This window comes from Lepidochelys kempii, chromosome 5 (assembly GCF_965140285.1).
Source record: "Lepidochelys kempii isolate rLepKem1 chromosome 5, rLepKem1.hap1, whole genome shotgun sequence".
NCBI lineage: Eukaryota > Metazoa > Chordata > Testudines > Cheloniidae > Lepidochelys > Lepidochelys kempii.
Window position 1 is genome coordinate 71889317 of NC_136384.1, and position 23112 is coordinate 71912428.

At 41.6% G+C, this 23112-nt stretch overlaps 1 protein-coding gene across 5 annotated transcripts in view; it reads left to right on the forward strand.

The window, feature by feature from the left end:
- The first annotated feature begins 386 nt into the window (after positions 1-386).
- Positions 387-23112, forward strand: part of APC (APC regulator of Wnt signaling pathway) — a 189215-nt gene continuing 166489 nt past the window's right edge. For 2 of the 5 annotated variants that reach the window (XM_073344696.2, XM_073344701.2), the window contains exons 1-2: positions 387-683; positions 10552-10669. The gene's annotated coding sequence lies outside the window, so the exon portion shown is untranslated. Of the gene's footprint in view, positions 684-7181; positions 7457-10551; positions 10670-23112 lie in introns of all 5 variants that reach the window. The other 3 variants (XM_073344698.2, XM_073344702.2, XM_073344697.2) reach the window with 2 other exon arrangements.

Genomic DNA, 23112 nt, shown 5'->3' on the forward strand with positions numbered 1-23112 from the left:
CAGTGGCCGGGGGGAAGGTGCCCACATGGGCACATATCTCCCTGCTTAGTCTCACACAGAGACACTCTCTCTCTCTCTCTCTCTCTGGCAGCCTCGAGGGTCTGTTTTTTGCTCTTCCCAGGGTCGCCTTTCTCAGTACGGGAACCACCCACAGCACACGCCCTGCTCGCAGCCCCGCGGAAGGAGGGCGGCAGCGGCCCAGGCCCCCAACAGCAGCGCGCGGCAGGTGTGTGTAGAAGGAAGGGGGAAGACTAAGAGGCTTCTTCTTTACGCGTGCGCATCGCCTCCCCGAGCCCATTCCGGTTCTTCCAGGGCCGGCCGCTGGAGCCGGGATTCCCCCGGCCGCGCCTGCGCGCTACGCTCTCCCCTCAGGCAAGATGGCGGCGGGGAGACCAGTCAGGGAGGGGGAGTGAGAAGGGGTGGTCGCGTGGTGGGGGCGGCCGGTGACTGAGGCCGGAGGGAAGCTCGGAGGGGCCGGGGCTGCCTGGCCCGTGCCGCGGGGATGAGGAGCCGGGGCAGCGGGATAGGGGCCGGCCCATGCCTGTGAGAAGGGGGAGTGTCTGTCGGGCCCAGCGCCCTGTCTCTGCGGCCGAGCCCGGCCCCGGCTGCCTCTTCCGCCTGCTGCCTGGGGCCGAGCTGGAGTCGGAGGAGTCGCCGCGGCTGGGTGAGGAGAGAGCGGGCAGGTGAGTGAGTGAGTGAGTGAGAGAGCCGGGCTCCTCCGCGGGCTGCTGCCCGTCCCCGCATGGCACCAGCAGCGCCCCATGGCAGCGCCCCGGCGAGTCCCCGTCTCTTGGCGGCCCGCCCCCGCATGCTGCCGCCCGTGGCACGCTCCATCCGGTAGAGCCCCGGGTATTACCCTCCCCTCCCCCGTTCAGCCACCCCCGGGGAGCCCAGGCCCCTTCATCCCCCTCTTCTGTGACCTGCTGAGCCAGGGGTACTGACTCAGTATTTCAGGTTTTGATTAAATAACCCTTTCCGATGGTGGCTAATAGATATTCCCGCAATACCTGTCCTGTGCGTTACCCCTTGGACGTGGGGAAGAGGAAGGATGATGTTTTGGCTGAGGCACTAGACTTGGGACTCACATCTAGATCTGAGCTCAGTTCCCAGCTCTGCTGTAACAAATACGGCCTGCAATATACAGCTTTCATGTTGTAGTAGTATAACAATATAAATTTAATGCTTTATGGCAGACTTTGAAAAAATTCCCGAATGCCAGAATGTGTATGACAGCAATGTCTGTGAGAAGCCCAGCTCTTTTCATCTTCTCTGAAGGGGGGGAGAAGATGGGTATGAAGTTTGAAAGTAAAGTCCCAGGCATCCCACGCCTTGCTCTGGTTGCTAGAGAGGACCTTCCTCCCTTATCCCGGACTCCAGAGCCTTCTGAAGGCTATGGGGGGTTATTTCTTCTGCTGTTATGAGTCTGTGTAATGTAACTCTACCTTTCAATCACAACCTCCGTTTTTGAGGTGTTCCTAGCCCTTCTCTCTGCTCATGACTCTAGTCTGTTTCACTTTCCAACTTCACTGGGTGACAAGGTGTTCTGATTAACAGCTCTAAAATTTACCAGTGCCCTGTTAGCTTTCACAAAGGGCATCAGTGAAATTATGAATAGTAGTAGCAGCACCCTCAGGAAGGTGGTCCTGCATCTGTTGACATTTGAAAAGCTTATCCTAGCAGCAATAAGGCTAGAAACCTTAAGACTTCTTGGGGAAAAAAAAGAAATTCTGCAGAAACTGATAGTTTAGGCTCACTTCCACCAACTCCTGATCCTCATGAAAAGGTTTTTTGTGCCCCCGGTGGGGGAGTAGATTTTTCATGCTTTGCTTATATGGTGTTATATATTTGAAATAGTAGTTTAACTGTACTTCTTGCAGTGGTCCTGGTTTGATTACACTCTGATTTAAATTACAAAGGAATATTAATTTATTCTTTACCCTGGGCTTCAAGAGTTGTGGCATGAAAGCTTTTCTTTTTTAAAAACTGTGAGTTTGAAGTTGTTATGCCAAGTTTCAGAGTAGCAGCCATGTTAGTCTGTATTCGCAAAAAGAAAAGGAGTACTTGTGGCACCTTAGAGACTAACCAATTTATTTGAGCATAAGCTTTCGTGAGCTACAGCTCACTTCATCAGATGCATAAAGTGGAAAGTACAGTGAGGAGATTTTATATACACACAGACCATGAAAAAATATACATTGTAAGGAGAATGATCACTTAAGATGAGCTATTACCAGCAGGAGAGTGGGGTGGGGGGAGAGAGAACCTTTTGAAGTAATAATCAAGGTGGACCATTTCCAGCACATTTCCCGGAGTTAACAAGAACGTCTGAGGAACAATGGGACCAGTCCTAGTGACCTAGGAAATGTTACTCAAGTTAAAGTGGAGGTCATAAAATGCTTTACCTTACTTTTTTGGGTGGACTTCAGTTTTCCTTGTTATGTCTCTTTCCCTCCCACTCTGTAAAAGGCTTCATCACACATGCAGCATGTTCAGCCCAAGGGAGAGGACTCTGCAACTGAAAGCACATCTTCCTGATGGAAGGATAATAGCTATGATCTGAGGCCTCAAGGAATATAGGGATATTCTGAGTTGCACAAAGAATGTGTATGACTTACCTGGCAAAAGGATGGCTATAATTAGTGGTATACTACACAAAAACATAGCTGACAATTTTTTTTCAGATTTTAGTTAATTCTGCCTCCCCAAGTGTTGGGATGGTATGCATATGTAATTTTTTGTTCCTTTTTTTCTTGTGATATTTGTAGTAATACACTAAACATACTATTACATACAGTAAAAGTATATTAAACTACACGTTGAGAAAGAAAAACAAGAATAAACAATACTGAATTCTCAAATCTGAGATTTAATTTAGCTTTAGATACCTAAACTTTTGCATTTTGACATATTTGTTTTGACTGTAAAAATTGAAGTTTCATTTTATTTAAAATATCAAACAAACAGTAAAGACCATAAACAATGTGTTCTTTTGCATTTCCCCTTATTGAAAGATACAGTAATCAAACTTGTACTAGAAAATAAGTCTTGCTAAAAGAGAGCTCAGATATTTGAGAATAAAATTGAGTGGTGGAAGAGTAAGTACACAACACAATTTTCAAGTGTTGGATCTGGCTTGTATGCATTATCTTTTAATAGCTAATTTCTGTAAAGAATCCCCACAAACCTGGTCATAGGCCCTAGTCCTTGCCAGAAACCAACAGATCAAAACACATTTGTGTCTAGTCCAAACCATTTCAAAGTTAAAACAAGTGTGCAAAAAAAAAAAAAATAATGTTCAAGAAATGAAATCACCTTTCTTTTTTAACTCTATCTCAAATGCTTGTCTGATTTACCTCCGCATTTCCTGAAAATTTCTATTCTTCTAAAGATTCACACATGAAATTTCAGATGCATTCATTCAGGTCAGAGGAGCAATGCTATGCTGATAGCTGCTTATCCCAATGGGCAACTGCATTTTACTTTTACTGAAGTTTATGTATGCTTTTATTCAAGTAGAACTCATTAAATTAATGTTAGTTATTTCTTTTTATGTACTTGCGGATACCTTGGTGGGTTGTTTGCAAGATTTGCTTGTTCATATAATTCACCTTCAGATATTCCTTTCAGTGGTCCATCAATAACCAAAACTAAGTGGTAACTAGTACCTTGAATTGTTGTCTTTTTCCAGTTGGATCAGCATAAAACTTTTTAATACATGTTGAAATGATCAAGTTGAACAAAATTAGATGTGGTTCATTTGGTATTGGCTAACAGACTAAAAATATATTGGTAGCCTAAGTGAAAATGAGACACCCAAATTGACTTATGTTAGTTAACTTTTTCCCTCTGTGTTAAACCATTTAATGTACACATCTTGTAAAAAGTAATAACTTTTCACAGAATTATTAAATTCTTGTTGTCAGAGCATTTTGCTGTACGTTAAATATCAGGTTGTTCTACAAGTATGATGAATGACATTCTAATAGACTTAGGTTTAGCATAGAGTTCATCTTACACACACTTTAATTTTCAAAGTGTCCAATAGCCATTCTATAGTTCAATAGTGTCATATAATAGAAATCACAAACTCCAAGGCCTTGTACACGTATCTGAAACCTTTATGTGGAAAAGTGGTAAATCTCAAATGTTGTTTTTTTACTCCAAACTAAGTCTGTTGCACAATGAAGACAAATTTCAGTGTTTTCCTTTATACTTTAAGTCTTCATATTTTAAGAATCTGGGTTTTAGTATGATGATGATGGAATGAATGAACAATGAATGAATGGAGCAAGGCTAGTTAGCTAATGGATTGATTACTAAAATGAACATCTGATTAGCTGGTAATTCCTCACATCATAGTAGTGACACTGATACTTTGTTCTTAACAATAAAAAAAAGCCTATGCTAGCAATATTTTGCAAGTTTAGGGGTTTTTGGTCTTGTTAAACTCAGACTGTAATTATGAGTTTTATTGAAATAATATAAGGTGGGCATGATAAAGGAATACAAATTTATGATGTAACTATCAACCATACTATAGTGCTGTAGAACTTTTTGATCATATGATGTCAAACTATTTTAATTGTAGACTTGCATCTTGTTACAGAAGCTGGGAATATCTGTGCCTGTGTTACGTGACTGGATAGGGTTTAGTTCTCACTCCTTAACTTGAAAGTGAAGAGTATTTTTATTTTGGGCTGGACACTTCTCTTGTTCACTACTTCCCTAACTGAGTTGACAGTCTTTGCCTTGCTAGTTTGCATTTGTGGAAGCTGCTCTCTTGTTGAGGAGAAATGTTTTCTGGCATCCAGAGAACTGTATTTAGTGGATGTGGTATTGTGGGGAGGCACATGGAAGGGAGGAAAGGCAGTTAGCAAGGACTACAAATAAAAGGAGAGAGAGGTAGTTGACAAGACTGTTAGCACATTTGCCTGTAATACTTCTGATATTGAGCATTGGGTGCAGGGCCATAGTGCATTAGTTTAACTTGATGGAGGAATATTAGTAGACACTTCACAAGACTGTCCATTTTGGTGTCCTAACTAGAGGTTTATTGCTTTATTTAATAGTAGTTGTATCTAGTGGGAACCAGAGGACTTGCAAATAGTAGTTGTGTTTTCGGAAAGGGGAAGAGATGGACTCTGCTTGGCCCATGCCAAGGCACAGTATATTTAAAAAAAAAAAAAAAATCTTGTTCTTTCAAACTAGTTTCGGAACAGTGGGCAGTAGCAGCAAAGGAGTTACACGAACTATGCTCTACTTGGAAAATATCAAATTTTAAAATGTGATCATTGTATAATAATTAAAATGACCTTATTAAGCCTGGCCTCATAGTTGAGTGCAAAGATTGAATCAGGCTGACGCATAAAATAGTCTTATTGTGCCATTCCCTAAATATTAAGGATTGTCAAAGCTCTAAATTACTTCAACAGTTACAAAATATTGTAAAATTATAAATGAGACTGCTGTGATGCCATTTCAGACTAGTTGTACAGGAATTAATTATTTAAGTGCATAGGGTATGTATTTACTTGTCAACAAACAAACGTCTGTAATATATTTATAAATTACTTTTAATTGTTTCAGAGTAGCAGCCATGTTAGTTTGTATTCGCAAAAAGAAAAGGAGTACTTGTGGCACCTTAGAGACTAACCAATTTATTTGAGCATAAGCTTTCGTGAGCTACAGCTCACTTCATCAGATGCATCACGAAAGCTTATGCTCAAATAAATTTGTTAGTCTCTAAGGTGCCACAAGTACTCCTTTTCTTTTTTAATTGTTTGTGCACTTAATGTATTGGTGCTTGCTTTGTACAGATTCATAAGGATATTAATCGTGTAGATCTGAACTTAGCTCTTTGTGGTGTGAAAATTGGGTTGGCCTTCTATTATTCAACAACTGGCAAGAGAGGGAGAAATGGAAGAGAGATGAAACATTTCATTAGTGTGTTATAAGAATGTAAAGAAATTATGAATGACGCAAACATAATTTAGGTGAGCTGACTTTCTCTTAACTTATTGATGTTAAAAATTCTCAGGTTCACAGTGTCTCTTTCCCATTTTAAAGCCTTCATTGTTGAGACACCACATTACAGAAACTATCATTTGAGCGAAGGACTGTCTAAGAATCAGTTTGGAATTAATCAATGCTATTCCCTAATCAGTTACAGAGGTCACAGTTGAGTTGTATATAGATGTGATTCTTTCACTCTAGGGTTAATATATTGCTAATTAGAGTTTTATACCTTTGTCAGACTCAGCTCTGGTTCCCTTGGAGTAAGACCTAAGGGCTGCAAATTAAATTCAAATCTCCCAATTGATGGGCCACAAATTGTCATGGGGAATTGGATGCTATCGTGCCTGAAAACATGCTTCTCTGCTGAAGTTTTGGCATTTTGATTCCAAACGTCCAATGAAGTCTGTAGGAGAGTCCTAGCAAATGTTGTTTACTCAGAATTAGAAGAGGGAAGAAACTGTCTGAACTACTTAATTGAATAAAGAAAAGTAGTACTAGTGGCACCTTAGAGACTAACCAATTTATTTGAGCATAAACTTTCCTGAGCTACAGCTCATGCTCAAATAAATTGGTTAGTCTCTAAGGTGTCACTAGTACTACTTTTCTTTTTGCGAATACAGACTTACATGTCTGCTACTCTGATACTTAATTAGATGTAACCTCTGTCTATTTAAAGAATATTCACAAGCAGATTGTGATTTTCATTAATTTTACTTAATCAAATTTGACTAGCCTTCATAATTTTTTTCACTTTATAGAGGGATCACAGATGACTTACTCTGAGCATTTGGTATGGTATTGTCCCCATTTCCTAACTAGGTAATAGCTAAGGGTATATCTACACTATGAAATTAGGTCTGTTTTTATAGAAGTCGATTTTTAGAAATCGATTTTATATAGTCGATTGTGTATGTCCCCACTAAGCGAATTAAGTCAGTGGAGTGCATCCTCAATACTGTGGCTAGCATTGACTTACGGAGTGGTGCACTGTGGGTAGCTATCCCACAGTTCCCACAGTCTCTGCTGCCCATTGGAATTCTGGTTTAAGCTCCCAATGCCTGATGGGGCAAAAACATTGTCGCGGGTGGTTTTGGGTACATGTCGTCCTCCGGGAAAGCAATGGCGGACAATCATTTTGCATCTTTTTTCCTGGGCTACCCCTGCAGACGCCATAGCACGGCAAGCATGGAGTCCGCTCAGCTTACCGCTGGTGTTGTGAGCATTGTAAACACCTCGCACATTATACTGGAGTATGTGCAGAACTGGGCTAAGAGAAGCCAGCACGAGGACAATTGTGATGAGGACATGGACACAGACGTTCCTGAAAGCACGGGCTATGGCAATTGGGACATCATGGTGGCAGTGGGGCTGGTTGATACAGTGGAATGTTGATTCTGGGCCTGGCAAACAAGCACAGACTGGTGGACTGCTAGTCTTGCAGGTATGGGATGATTCACAGTGGCTGTGAAAATTTTGCATGCATAAGGCCACTTTCCTTGAACTTTGTGAGTTGCTTTCCCGCACCCTGAAGCACAGGAATACTAAGATGAGAGCTACCCTGTCAGGTGAGAAGCGAGTGGCTATAGCCCTGTGGAAGCTTGCAATGCCTGACTGTTACTGGCCGCTAGGGAATCAATTTGGAGTGGGCAAGTCTACTGTGGGGACTGCTGTGATCCAAGTAGCCAGTGCAATCACTGACATTCAGTTATCAAGGGTAATGACTCTGGGAAATGTGCAGGTCATACTGGGTGGCTTTGCTACAATGGGGTTCCCTAACTGTGGTAGTGCGATAGATGGAACACACATCCCTATCTTGGCACCGGACCACCTTACCAACCAGTACGTAAACCGCAAGGGGTACTTCCCAATGGTGCTGCAAGCACTGGTGGATCACAAGGGAAGTTTCACCAACATCAATGTGGGATGGCTGGGAAAGGTGCATGACGCTCACATCTTTAGGAACTCAGGGCTGTTTGAGCAGTTGCAAGAAGGGACTTACTTTCCAGACCAAAAAATAACTGTTGGGGATGTTGAAATGCCAATAGTTATCCTTGGGGACCCAGCCTACCCCTTGCTCCCATGGCTTATGAAGCCGTACACAGGCAGCCTGGACAGTAGTAAGGAGCAGTTCAACTATAGGCTGAGCAAGTGCAGAATGGTAGTAGAATGTGCCTTTGGACGTTTAAAAGCTCGCTGGCGCTGTTTACTGATGAGGTTAGACCTCAGCGCAACCAAAATTCCCATTGTTATTGCTGCTTACTGTGCGCTCCATAATATCTGGGAGAGTAAGGGTGAGATGTTTATGGCGGGGTGGGAGGTTGAGGCAAATCGCCTGGCAGCTGATTTTGAGCAGCCAGACACCAGGGTGATTAGAAGAGTACAGCTAGGTGTGCTGCGCATCAGAGAGGCTTTGAAAACCAGTTTCATGACTGGCCAGACTATGGTGTGACAGTTGTGTGTGTTTCTCCTTGATGCAAACCTGCCCCCTTTGTTGATTTGATTTCCCTGTAAGCCAACCGCCCTCCCTTCTTCGAAATAAAGTAACTATTGTTTTGAAACCATATATTCTTTCTTTATTTTATTTTTAAAAAAAGTGAGAACTGACAAGGTATCCCGGGTGGGGTGGAGTGAGGTGGGGTCAGGGAGGAGGGAAGGACAAGGCCACATTGCTTATTGTAGCCACGCTACAAATTAAAACTGTTTGAATGACAGCCTTCTGTTGCTTGGGCCATCCTCTGGAGTGGAGTGGCTGGGTGCCCAGAGCCGCCTTCTGTCTCCCCTCCCCCCCGTGTTCTTGGGTGTCTGCGTGAGGAGCATATGGAACTTGGGGAGGAGGGCAGGTGGTTATACAATGGATGCATTAGGGGTCTGTGTTCTTGTTGGCTTTCCTGCAGCTCCAACAGACGCTTCATCATGTCAGTTTGCTCCCCCATTAGTCTCAGCATCGCTTCCTGCCTCTGCTCTCTGCCCTCACTTAATGCTTTCCTGGCCTCTGCCACTGAATGCCTCCATGCATTAAGCTGTGCCCTATCAGTGTGGGAGGATTGCATGAGGTCGGAAAACATGTCATCGTGAGTGCGTTTTTTTTCACCTTCTAATCTGTGATAACCTCAGGGATGGAGATGATAGGGGGAGCATAGAAACATTTGCACCTGAGGGGGGAGAAAAAGGGAGAGTAAAATTTAAGATAATATATTTCTGAGACTCTTTCACAGTGAATCAAGTCACAGTGAATCAAGTCAATTTGAAGAGCCCTTTAGGTCAACAGAGCGGGGTTGGCTGTGCAGACGCATTCATTTTAAAATCGACCTAATGCAGCTAAATTCGACCTAATCCTGTAGTGTAGGCCAGGGCTTATAGGGAAAGGACACAAACATGGACAAAGCAAACTAGTTTTAAAATTTAAATGAATATTTGAGGACAAAGCTTTTGTAGTTTGCGTATAGCTTTATTGAATCCAGTTGAGTTCTGACAGAAGTTTGGACTTAATGTAATGGTTTAACTGGTTAGGCTGAAAGGCTTTAGTTTATACTTGCAGAGGGCTGAGCAAAATTGCCATGTCTTAGTCATAGAATATGAGACTATTTGGGGAAATAGAAACGATTAAAAGAACACAAAGATTAAAGTGATCTGTGAATCAAGTTCAGATCAGGCAATATATGCTTGCCTTCAGAGAACTTCATGAATACTATAGAAGATTCAGGTTCTCCAGTGAAGGTGACAGATAATTTTGAACTTTTCAGTGGCTTACCCAGAATATTTTTTTTCAGTCAAAGGTTAAGGCTTTAAAGTGGTTTCAATTGACTTTATTGCAGCTGCGGTCTTGAATTTCCTCTAATGGAAGAGTATCAAAACAGCCACTTTAGACGGTTTTAAAGCTTAATTTTTTAGTCTCATCCCTTCTTTCCCCAAGATCTGAGTTTTTTTGTTTGTTTTTGTTTTTTAATTTTACATTAATCTTTTTCTACATACACTCAGGCAGAAAAAAGGGTATATTTCTTCTCCAGAGGTCTTTTGATAGCCCTCTTTCCTGCTATATTCCCACAGCCTGGAAAGGCCAAAATTGGAACTGTGTTGGTTAAGAGTGCATGTGACTCCCATTATTACCCATCCATGCTGCTACTACTATCATCATCAATAAGAAATGGTGAGGGAGCGATTACTAGAGTGCTTTCAAATCCGGTAAACTGCTACTGGAAATCATAGATTGTAAAATAGAGAACTTTTTCATACTGCATCACCTCCAGATGCGGTGGAGGATTACTATATCAGAAGGCTGCTGTTGATGTCAGTTTCGCTGTTCTGCTGTTACCCCTCTCTTGGCTCACTTGAACTACGAGCAGAATTGCTGGCACAATTTATCTTCTGTAGAGGAATTACAAAAATGTGTAGATATATGGGAAATGTAGGATCTCAGTGATGGCACACCAAATGTAACCTTGGTTAATGATTGGGATTTGAGGCACAATATTGATATCCAGTCTGATGACATGGAGCATACCGTAGCTTGTATGTTTTATGTTTCATACTATCTAGTGCTCCTTTCCTTGTGGAGAAATCAGTCACGTGCAGAAGTTGGGTGCATCACAGAAAATGCAGTATGATCTATATATGTTGGACTCTTGACTGGCAAAACAAATCCTTCACCATGCAGGTACAGTTCTTTAAGATCCTGTCAGATTTGAATTTTGAATGTTGCCTTTTCTTTTGTGAAGAGAGAGGCTTGATAACTGCTGTATACATTGAAATTGACCCTAACCCTCATATACTGGTTTAAATCTTATGGACTGTGTGATGTCACTATACAACTGTCTTTTTTAGATTAATTTGGGAATATTGAAAAAGTAAAACAAGTTTAGTAGGAACAGATACTGAGATGAATTGAGACTTTTTCTTGCTTATGTAAGCAAGAATTGAGATACAGGATAAAAATGGCAAAAATCAAATGTATTTAAATATTAACATATCACTGGTGCTTTTGTAGAAGTGGTTCATCGTTCACTCTCATTTCCTTGCCTTCCCAAACAGTTTTGTAATCTAATTTTTTCCTCCAATTATAATCACCAGAAATAAAAGAACAAACCATATAAAGTGTGGTGTTAGCCTTCTAACCAACTAAAATAGCTTGTGCCATGTGTATCTATAAGAAGATTCTAGGATGGTCACTCTGGGCATGTTTGCACTGCAATGGAAGCTGAAGCTCAAGCCTGACCACCTTTCTATCTAAGCACAAATTACACTAACTCAGGGCTCAGATCCAGGGTCACAGGACCCTGTGGGGCTGGAGGGTTCAAGCCTGAGTCAAGCCAGAACCCAGGCTTCAAGCCCTGTTGCTTTGCCGTGTAGATGCAGCCCCACTGGATTCATGCTCAGGAAGTCTGCCATAACTGTTCCAGAGCCCACCGCACTATTTTTTTTTTTTTTGTCATCTGTACAGTCAAGTTTTCCCACACTGCACCAAGAACAAACGGCTACAGCAGCCACATTTTGGGAGGGTGCTAAGAAATCTATGATGTGGGTGTTTGGACTCGGTCCTGCATAATGCCATCTAGAGACCCAGTGTTCAACAGTTCCTAATCTGGATTTACAAGAGTATAGATGCTCAAACCCTACAAACCGAGGGTTTGTTACCTTGAGTTCTGCTAGTCCTGGTCTTAAGTTGCAGTGTAGACGTACCCTTTGTGTGTCACTCTGAAAGCAAGAATATCTGAGTCTGTGTGAAGTGAAGGAAACCTCTACCAAGCATGGCTGAGAATATCACCAAATTGAATCATCAGTGGGATTTGCAGTCTTTTAGCATCCAATTTTAAAGATCTCAGCTATTTTGACTTTATTAATTCCAGCTGTACACTGTAGAGCTATGGTAAGGCACATATCTATGCCATCTCAGGAGTTGTAGGTCATTATGATATCAGAGGTAACTCAGCCAATCACCAACCTTACTCAACAGCTAATTTACATGCAACTCTTTTTTGGTTGTATGAGAGAGGCCCAACTGCCACATCTATGCAGCAGCATGAGCTTTCAGCTCTGTGTGTGTGTGTGTGTGTGTGTATATATGTATATAAAGCTGTTTACAGTACATTTCTACAAAGAAACTTGTTTCTAGACTGTTTTACCAATTTACTACATCAGGTATAGAATACAAAGCGATGATTTCTTGCAAAATTATTTTGTGAAGCATGTTTTTAATGAATTTTTTTTTCCTCTGGTATCTTTCAGACAACTTTGTTTCAAATTTGCTCCTATGTCTAGGGTAGCTAATGATGCTTTTCCTTTAATTAGTAGTCACACTAAAGAATAGTTACCAGGGTAACTGTATTATAATTACTTCTTTTTCAAGTAACTGGCTTTGCTTTGTGTCCAAGGTGTTTAAGCTGTTGCTTACCAAGTCCCCAATTTGTCTAAAAAAAAAATAAAAATCAAACTTCACTAATTTTTTTATATATATCATGTACATGCAAAATTTTATTAAATGTAATTTAAATAAGAGTGACTCAAGCTTTTGAGCATGATAATAAATATTAAAGAATGGAATAATCAATACATCAATTATTTGCTTATCTTATACATCAAGATGTTCTGGGTCTTAATATGTATGTATTTGTTGGTCACCTTCAAATTGGAATAGATTGTGGAGCAAAGGTATAGCTTATTTTTTGTCTTGAGGTATAAAGTTGCTTGAGATGAAAACTGCAAATATCTGGTCACTACTCTGGCCATAATTGTAGTAAGTGACCATTTCCAAGAATACAACTTCCTTCTATGTTACCCAGTCATAAATAGGAGCTGATTGTGATATAAAAACTTGAATAGAATAACAAGTGGGCTTTGTGACTTGATGTGGGGCGCTAGAGGGAAGGTCAGATGACTCTTTACCCATCAGATGCATATTTAAAATTAATGCCTTAATCATTTTATGTATCCTCTTGCTTATTTTTTTAATTTGAAAGATATTTACTTTTAGGATGCTTAAAATAGAAAAAGGGATGCTAATATATTTTTGAGTTCCTAGAATTAAAGTCAGATCTTGGTCTTGCACAGAAATTCCACTTGTACCAATACGCAGACATCTATGTTATGCTGCCATTGCCCATCTGGTCCATTGTACAGGCTTAATTTGTACTGATCAAAATAAATACCTGACTTTTGTTCCTTACCTCAGTTCACCACCTCCGTGGTACTTGTACTTTGAAGATGCAGCTGAATCAGAAATAAATGTTTGGGGTTTTGTTCTTGTTTTAAGGTTTTACTGTTCCTCATCTTGAAGGTGTCCTTAGCTGTGGAGGTAAAAGCAAATACTAAAGCTGTCAACCACTGGCAGCTGGATAGTATTAAATAAGAATAAAATGCTGTGTGGTTAATATCTAGATTTGTGCAGTAACTTTTCTTCTGTGTTATTCCTTCTCACCTGTTCTATTAGCTTGGAAGATGCTGATTCCAGGGTCTGAGGCTTCAGAGCATTCTGCCAAGCCTCTACATAATAGCTAGAAAGGGCCTAGGGAGGTGCTTGGCCTTCTCAACAGCACTCCTATCCACTTCAGGGGGTAAATAGTATCCTTGTTGAAGTCAGCGGTGGTTGACTGATAACATTTGAATCAACAAAATACAGAATCTTCAGAGATCAGATCTTATGTCAGGGTTATATCCAGATAAAGATCTGCACCTGGACTGCCAGAGTCTCAGAAGCACAGGCCTCTCTTGAGCCTTACATCAAAGTTACCTTTTGAGTACACAGGTAAGTCTTAGTTTGTTTTGCAGAGACATGGAATACTGTTACCAGCTTCAAAAGATTTATACTTCTTAGGTCTGTATGCTTGCATTCATTTAGACTGTCACTGCAGTGTTATATTAGTGCATGCAGTGCAATCTGTGAACTAAGATGTCATGGTTTCCTGTAGTTAATATTAGACTAATAGGGTGTTTGAATTGGTATGGAATTAGGTCTTTGACAAAAGGTTTAGATGCCAGCTCAAGTGATGGCCTACTAATTAAATGTCTGAATGTTATTGTTGGGACCTTGAGAACTGAACTTGATTCATTAAGCTTTTTCCAAAAAATGTTTCAAGTGTAAGAAATTGAAAAGAGTGAATTGAATGGGGAGAAAGAATCCTTGTCTACTTCTTTAACCAGTAGATTTGTGAACTGCTTTATTTCCATGAAAAAGTAGATTTCTGTACATGATTGTCTTTATACTGTTCCAAATCCATTTCTCAATTTTACAAGGGAACAAAATGTCCAGTTCTTTTCTCTAGCTCTGAACTGGTGCCCAGAATGATATAAAAGTACTAAAGACCCATGTGAAACAAGCTACTATACATGCAGTAATAAAGATCAGAACCCAGTCAGAAATACAGCAGGATCTTCTAGTTTAATCTGCTGTATCATCTTCATAAATCTGTAGCCTCTAATTGCATCTGACCATTTAAAAAACATTTGTCATTTTTCATTGTTTTCTTTATCTGACTGATTAGTCACCAGATAGATATGACATTTATTTATCTGCACCAAGAAAGAGGCATCAAAGGTAACTTTAGAGGATGACTTAAAAAGGCATATATACATATTTATAATGCAGATTTAGGTAGATTCTCTGGCAGAAGAGTGTGTTCTCATTATTGCTCTTTGTTCTAGTGCAATTTGTATTGTTTGAATCTCTTTCAACAGACTAGAATGACAAGGATGTGTTTCTGGACTTGAAGTGGCTGGCCACCTAGCTAATTGAAGCTGAATCATCAATTTGTTTTGTTCGTACTCCTAAATCAGTGAACCATTTCTAAACGTGTATTTAACCACACCAGTCTGGCCCTTCAGGCAATAATATACATTTGGATCTTTCTGAAACGTCAGGTTATTGCATGGTCCAAGAGGAATTTTTTTGGAAGCCACTGGTCTATGAGTTCCTGGTCCTTTTTTTGGAAGGAAACCTGAAAGTGCAATAGGGTCCTGAAGGAGGTGAGGCGATCAATAGCTGAATCTAGCTGTGCCTCCTCAATGGTTTCTTGAGACCTGTAAAAAAGAAAATATTATGTATATTCACATTCCAAACTAGCATAGTTTTTATGTGGAAAGGACAGCACTTCATATAACAACCTATAAAAGAACTTCTCAGTCATTAGATAAGAGCACACACTGAGCTCTGGGGGTTTTATGTCAATAGTAAAAGATCAATTTATAGCAGATAAAATTCAAATCACTGTGGTGTAACCAGTAGTTAGAAAAATGGCAATCAGCCAGCATCCTGGATGCCTCACTGACAGCGGTCAGACCAGGGCACAGTACAGATGGTTCTAGTGGCTCTAAAAGACCACCTTATGGTCATGGACACAGCAAAATGTTCATGTGTAGGCTGCTGGACCTCTCTGCAGTCTTTGACACAGTGCTACTGACAAGGTGGTACTAGCACACCTATATGACATAGCAGGAGTAGATGGTCCAGAACTACAGTAGCTGCAATTGTTTCTCTCTGGCAGAATTCAGAGAATGATGATGGGTAACTGCTCCTCCTTTCCAAAGGCCCTCACCTGCAAAGTCCCATAAGAGCCATACCTTCTCTGTCTTCTCTTGAATAGCTATGTGAGACCGCTGTGGGTAGAGTGAGACCTCATGGGCTCAGTTGCCAATACTGTGCTGATGGCACTCAACTATATATATCATTCTCAACTTATACAACCAGTGCCACTACTAACCTAAGAATGCCAAAAGAAATCAGCTGTTGGGTGAAGAACAGCTGCCTCAAGCTGAACTCAGGGAAGGCTAAAGTGATGCTGATCAGAAAAAGACAAATGAATAGAAGAACTGGCAGAGACGTTGTCTCCATCTTTTATTGAAGGCATACAGCTCCCATTTGTCAGAGTGGTGTTAGACTCCCCACTTGGTATGCATGACCAGGTTGCATCAGTTTTTAAAAATGCCTTTCAATTCCAGCTTGCTAGGAAACTTCTTCCCTTCCTCCCAGATGAGGACCTGGTCACAGTGATCCAGAATACTGAATTTAGCTTTTGTAACTTTTATTATTTCCATTATTTATAGAAATAGAGGGGGTTCTGGCAGTGAAAATGGTAGACACCTAGACTTTCTTTCCTATAGGAAGAGATGGAAAAGATTGAGACCATTTACTTTAGAGAGGAGGAAATAAAGATATTCAAAACAGTGAATGAATGGTCTAGCAAAGGCAGATTGGGAATATCTGTATATCCTTTTTCCTCAGACTATGTCTACACTGCACACCTTACGACTGTGTGGCTGTTATAAGGTGTGCTGGGTAGTTGCTCTTTATCGCTGGGAAAGAGCTCTCCTGGTGACAAAATAAAACCATCCCAACCAGGGGCAGTAGCTTTGTCGCCAGGAGTGCAGATCCCCCCCCACAAAGTGTTGTCCACACTGGTGCTTTTTGTCATTAAAACTTTTGTCATTTGGGGGGCGACAAAAGTTTTTTAATGACAAAGCCTAATACAGTGACAAGGGGACAATCCGTGAAAGGGTAAGACAGCAAATCTAGTGAAAAAGAAATACTCCCATTCTCTTCTCCTTCCCTTCCTTCCCCAACAACATAAAGTTAGTCTGTGGCACTCTGCCCTAAGCAGGGCCAGGGAATGCAATCCAGGACTCTAGGACACTATGACATGGAGTCCTTGTGGGTTTCTTCCCCTGTGTCATAGTACTGCCACCCTTCATTTGGAGTGAGTGGTGGCAGCTTCCCTCCATTTCGGGGTGTGTATGTTGAGGGGACAGGGGAGAGAATGAGAATTCCTAGTATAGTGGCTCTTGGAGTTAAATTTCCACTGAGATACTGGGGCATTCACACCCCCAAAGTATTGTTTTGAAGCTCCCTACAGACTTAAGACTTGTCTACACAGGGGTTTTTGTTAGCATTAATTCAAGCTAGTGTGAATTGAAAATGCCTGTGTACACACAATGCAAACCCTTAAAGCACACTGACTCTCTATTTGCTGCAAATTCTGCTCTCTGCTTTCAGAGTGGAGTAAACTGCAAATATAGTTAGTGCAGATTGTTGTTCATGTGCCCACAATAGTTTTGCACACTGCTTGGCAGTCCTTCCACTGCTATCCCATGCTGCTTTGAGGGTATCTGTGACTGACCTGTCTGTTTACCTGTGATCCACTGCTAAGGGATCAAGTTGACAGGATGTCTCCTCCACCCTGTAAAAACAGGTGAGAGGCCAGGATCAGCTCATTTGCTCCTGGATTTCAGTATATCAGCATTGCAGCAATATTTGTGCAGCCACAAGGAGCTGGGGTGAGATTTTTTTTGATCTGGTAATCTGGTGAGAAATGACTGGTTGCAAAAGCTTGCTGTACTAACACCACCATAAGAATCTTTTTGAGAACAACACTAAACAGAGGGCCAAGAAGGGTCATAGCCAGGATGTTAAGCAGTACAATATAAAGATCAGAGCTCAAAAAAATGTACAAAAAACCCTGGGGATGCCAGAAACAAGTCCAGAAGACCCATGTGACCAATCTGCTCTATGAAGAGCTGGGCAAGTTTTTTGATGGCATGCCACTAGAACCCAATCCTCTTGTGAGCAGTGGTGCCCCTGCTGAGGACACTGTGGCCCCCTGAGGATGGTCACAATTCATGGGTGGAGGACAGTGAAGTGATCTCCTCATATAGCCAGGATCTCTTCAGCACTCGAGACCCTCGAGAGGCCCAATTTCCAGCCCGTATCCCAGCCCAGGTTACAGCAGGAAGATCCTCTCCAGGAGACTTTTTCATGTAAGTATGTATCTTTACAATTATGCTATACAGCTGTGCTAGCTTCTGTTCTGGGTGCCCAATGGCGGCTGCCATTTGGGTTGTATGTGAACTACCAGCCTTTCTGAGCCTCCTGCCCTCACCCAACACTGTTCCTCCCCTTTGTTCTGCCTTCCCTAAAAATATTTTCAAAATGGCAGCTGGGTCAGGTAATCAACTTCTATCTTGTGCTAATACCCTGACCATCAACTGTTCACAAACTCATGTCATGAAGGGATATACCCATCTACTAACTTCCTAGCAAATATTGCCCCTTCTCTCTATTCGCATGCTGAAAATGGTGGCCACATGGCACAGCTACAACTTTCCTCTTCCATAGTGTGATACTTTCATTTGAATCTATGTAGTGTGTAAAATTCAGCAGTTTTCTAAGACAGTCATTTGGGGGGAAAAAAGTTTGGTTAGTTTTCAGTTTACATGAGGTAAATATGGGTATAGGCATTTGTAGCAGGGTGCTGGTGCAAAAGTACCTAATTAGCCCTTGCCCAGTCAGCTCTAATCAGGGGAAACAGATTGTGGCTGATGGAAAAGGCCTGATGCTGGCCTGAGGATTGGCAACACCTGCTGACCTTACAAGTCAAGGGCTATAAAGGCTGGGAGGGAGCCAGAAGGCAGGGGGGCAGCCAGGAAGAAGTCAGTCAGGGAGGGAACTGGAGGCCTCCTAACTGATGGCTGGCTCTGCCTGTAAAGGAGTAGATTAATCCTGTACGTAGATGGACACTGGTGGTGAGATGAAGTTAAGTAAATAAAGACATGGGTGTCACACAACCCCGAAGCCTCTCTGAGCCTTATTGGGGAGGGCAAGTGGGCCTCAGGAAGAGAGGTGGGTTGTGAACCCTGTTGCAGCATTGCATGCCTATATAGCTAATAGAGCTAATGATTCTTGCAGAAATGTGTATAGTCTGTAACAATGTTGCATTGCAGGAAAAGATTAGGTTATGAATTTCATGACTACAGCTCTTAAGGCAATTGACAGAAGTATATCAAATATCATATCAAATATCATTAATCGTTATTGCAGTAAAGTAGACAAAGGAGGCATAATGGCCTTCCATAGGTTATATATTTAATAGAAAAAGACTGGGAGCTGTTAAGTTTTAATCAATGTAGAACCCAGTCTCCTTTTCTTTGCACTTTCTGAATCTCTGCAGGAGAGAGAGAACAGACTGAAGACTGAGAAAGTGCTCAATTTTAGTATGGACATTCAGCAGCATTACCATTGTTCCTGGTATAGCTTGCAACTCCTTTGCACTTCTGAGAGGACCATCTTGGTGAATAATTCACAACATATCTCTCTTGCCTACCCTTTGCCTTTTAAGCCCCTTCTCTGTTCCTAGTCACCTGCCTCAGTGTAAGTCTTCAAGGGTCAGGACAGCCTAAAGGGGATGCAGAGGGAAATGCTATCCAGCTCCCTCTTGATTCATCCCTACTTTCATCTCAGTGCCCCAATCAGGAATATCTTGCATGCATAGAAGTACCTTCAAGGCACAGCATTAACTGCAAGCCCCAAACTGGGAACACCAATCGCAGCATCCAATTTAGCCCACATGCACACACCACTTATCTCTGAGGTCTCCCGACTGCGATGAGTCTCAAGGGATGGAATTCAGAGAGAGAGGATAGGAAACGTGCTGTCACTGCTTCTGTGGAAACAGTACTAATATGAACAATAGCTATTTTTTTCGTTTCTCTGCTCCCCCAGCCATAGTACCTTCAAGAACAGAGCCTTCATCAATGTCTCAGTGACTGGCAACTTGAGAGGGAAGAAATGGAGGTCCAAAGAGAAGATGTTTAGAGCCCTACTTACAGACTAGCAAAAAACCAAACACCCCAACACTGCCCCCCACATCCCCCCAACACACACACACACACACATATCAAGAACTGGATGATGTTTTTAATGTATGAGAGGGAGGTATACAGGCAGCTATCCAGAGACACCATTGAACTGGCCCAGGACAGCATTGTCATATGGCCAAAGACACTGTGGAGAAAGGTAAGGGTGTACAAAAGCAGCTCCTGGAGGTGATGAACAAGCAGAACGCTCTGCTGGAATGCATGCTGCTGTTAGGCCAGCAGGCAATGCAGTGCCCTCAGCGAGGACCCAGTCATGTTCATCAGACCCTGGATAATACTGGGAACGATGTCCCCTCCCCAGCCCCAGCACAGGGCAGCAAGAACACCCCCATATGGGAGGCCAGGAAATTTGAGTCAACCTGTGCACCTGGCAACTTTGAGCCCTGGCAGTGAACTTCAGAAGGCACAAAGGCTAGAAGCAGCAAATGCAAGACATACCCCTCCCTCTGAACAGGAACCTTCCCACCTCCCCACAACTGCACTGCATGTAAATGTGCACTTTTTCACTTTAGAGCTGTTTCATCCCGATGAGAAAAGTTTGTAGTGTTTTCAAAGTTTTATTTTTGGTGGTGGTTTACTGTTAGAATTTGTTCAATAAAAAACATTGAAGTCTCAAAGCATTCACAATGTTTGACACACAAACACTAGTTTTCAACTTAACAGGTTTTAACCAGTTATTAAAGTATACATACTACAGTCAAACAAAAAAAACACCATAATGTGCCACTTCTAACATCTGTAAAATCAACTACAGTGCTCAAAATCCAACCCTCCTTTCCCTGAAGACACAGCTGCACATTTTCAGGCACCAGTCTCAAAGAAAAAACAAAATATATCCCTGACAGTACTGTCCTTGTGTTTCACATTTTGTAGTGGGTGTCTTGCTGGCTGCCCATATTGCTAAGCAATTCTCTACATCTCAGCTTCCCATCCATCACTGAGACTTTCTCACAGATATTGTGTAAAATATAACATGCAGCTATAATCCTAAGCAAGTATTGTTCAGCAGCCTCTAACCTCGTCATAAGACAGCACCACCTCACTTTCAAATGGTCAAATGCCCACTCCACTCTCATTTTGTAACTTCTAAGGCAATTGTTAAACTGTTTCTTTCTTCTATCAGTGTGCCTTGAAATAGAGGATAAGTCAGCTCTCCTAGGCTTGTGCGCAGTTCTATACAGGGAAGATTGTTTTGATTAGGCACTGTTGATTGTGCAGTGACCTGTATGGGTAAAGGCTCAGATAAGATCTTGTAGAAGCTCAGATGCCATTGGACCCTTGGAAGAATACAGGAAGTAGTTCATCATCCACATTTTATGTTCAAAATTGCAATGGTGATGCAATATCTACTTTGCCTGCATGCAAAGGCATGCAAATCTTTGCCAAATGCTCTTTTGACATGCCCTTCAAAACTGTCCTCACATGGTGGGAGTTTGGCCCATGACTTGTCCATTGTGTTTCAGTCTAGCCATCAAAATCGATTCAGGTCTCTGTGGGTCTTTTTCCTCTCACTCTGGTCATGTGCACTGTTACTAACTTCCTTGCTGCTGAAAGTGCAGCACTCCCAAGTTTTAGCAAGATCTCTGAAACAGTACGCTCCCTTTGTTTTGACAACATTGAACAAAGATTCACCCCACCCAATACAAAATAAGATGACAGTCACATTTTGTTACTGTATATACAGTAGCAAGTATATTGCAGAAGTCAGGAGTGAGTGCATCACAAATTGCATGCACAGGTATGAAGCAATGCTTGTCAGTTGTGCTGGTAATGGTGCCTGTTTCAATTCACATGTTATCTGTGTTCCATTTATGGAAATCAGTGAACAGCAAGGACAAAATATCTGTATCAGGTGACCTCTAATTACTGTGGTTCCTTTGACACTGTGAGACCCACAAGCCATATTGACATGTACAGCAAGTAGAAGCATCCTTGTGTCTGCTTCCTCTTATGTACTGTACAAGTTATGGGATTCTTCAGCACCTCTACTGATGATAGACTTTGCTATTTCACTATTGGAAAAACCTCCAGCAAAGAGGAGTGTTCCTACACCCTCAGGTATATTTTGAAATATATATATTTACAGATGAATTTTATAACTGTCTTGCTTGTTGGATGCCATGTTTGGAAATTTTTCCACGGAGGTACAATGTATCCACCAATCACCTAATATTTCTTACATCTAGCCTTTGATCCTGTCTGGCATGGCCTTTCTGCAGTTTTTAGAATTACTGTTGTCTTATCTGTCAAAGACTTCAATTATGGAATTAGCTTTGTCAAATGCTTTTAGTGTTTGCCTCAAGTACTCAACAGCCAATTTAATGAATGTGGTGGAATTTGTCTTCAGCCATCATTTTATAAAAGCCATTGCATCCCTGATTTCTTTGTTACATGCTCTTAGCTCATGGATTCTTTGAGCTTTTCGCTGATGCCCTAATTGAGCTTTTTCTGTTCTTATTGTTCCATCAGCGTGGAAGAGGGACATAGGCACAGGTCCTATCGGGTGACTAAGAACAATTGGCATTCAAACATCTGTCTTGCAGATGACAGGGCTCTATGGGAAAACAATTTCTGGACTGGTAGCTGCTGTGATTCTCTCCCTCGCTAGACTTAAATTTGATGATTTTGGCCATGTCCGTAAATGTTTTGATAGATTTTTTTTGACTGGACTGAAGAAGCTACGTATCCCATCAGATTGAGTGCACCTCTCACAAATCTTTGTTCTTCAACATCTGCTCTTGTACATCTGATGTTACATGCAGTCCAGTAGATATGTTGATAAGCACCTCTGGAAGTAATTCAGGGTCAAAAGGATTTGCCATTATTGTTGATGATGTGGTTGGTAAGAGCTGTAACATGCTCTTCATCCCTCTTCAGTGTAGAGGTAAGGATTTGTTTGTGGACTTTGTTTTCACTACTACTTGTTAGGACACTTCTTTCTTGCATATTCGCTCAGGACATGTCTTGTGAGGGTCCATCTGACAGGGGCTGGCTTCTTTTTTGTCAGTCCAATCCCGCTGCTGCCCTTGAGTCTGACAGTTTTCTCTGTTTCCATGACACTGCAGATTCCATGAAAAGAGCCAGGAGTCTGATGTACAGCAAATTTCCCAGATTCCAAGACATTATGTACTTCTAGGACATTTAACATATAAAGAATGTAGATTTGTACCTACTTGGCATAGTTGGGCCTATTTTGTGGTAAAGGAGTATGGAAGCATGGCATTGTGTGTGTAAGTGAAGTTTCCAATCACCTCTCACTCTGCATGGACATCTTGAAGTAGCATCTGGAGAAAATAATCCCAGAACATGAATGTTGGAGACTTGGCATACCATCACAACTGAAATTCCTCCAGTAGTGGTAGCCTATACTGATTTTAAAAAAAAATGTCCATAAGGTGACTGTTGCAGAGTAATGGTTTTGCTTTGATTCATTTTACTCAAGTTGGAAGAAAGACATTTTGA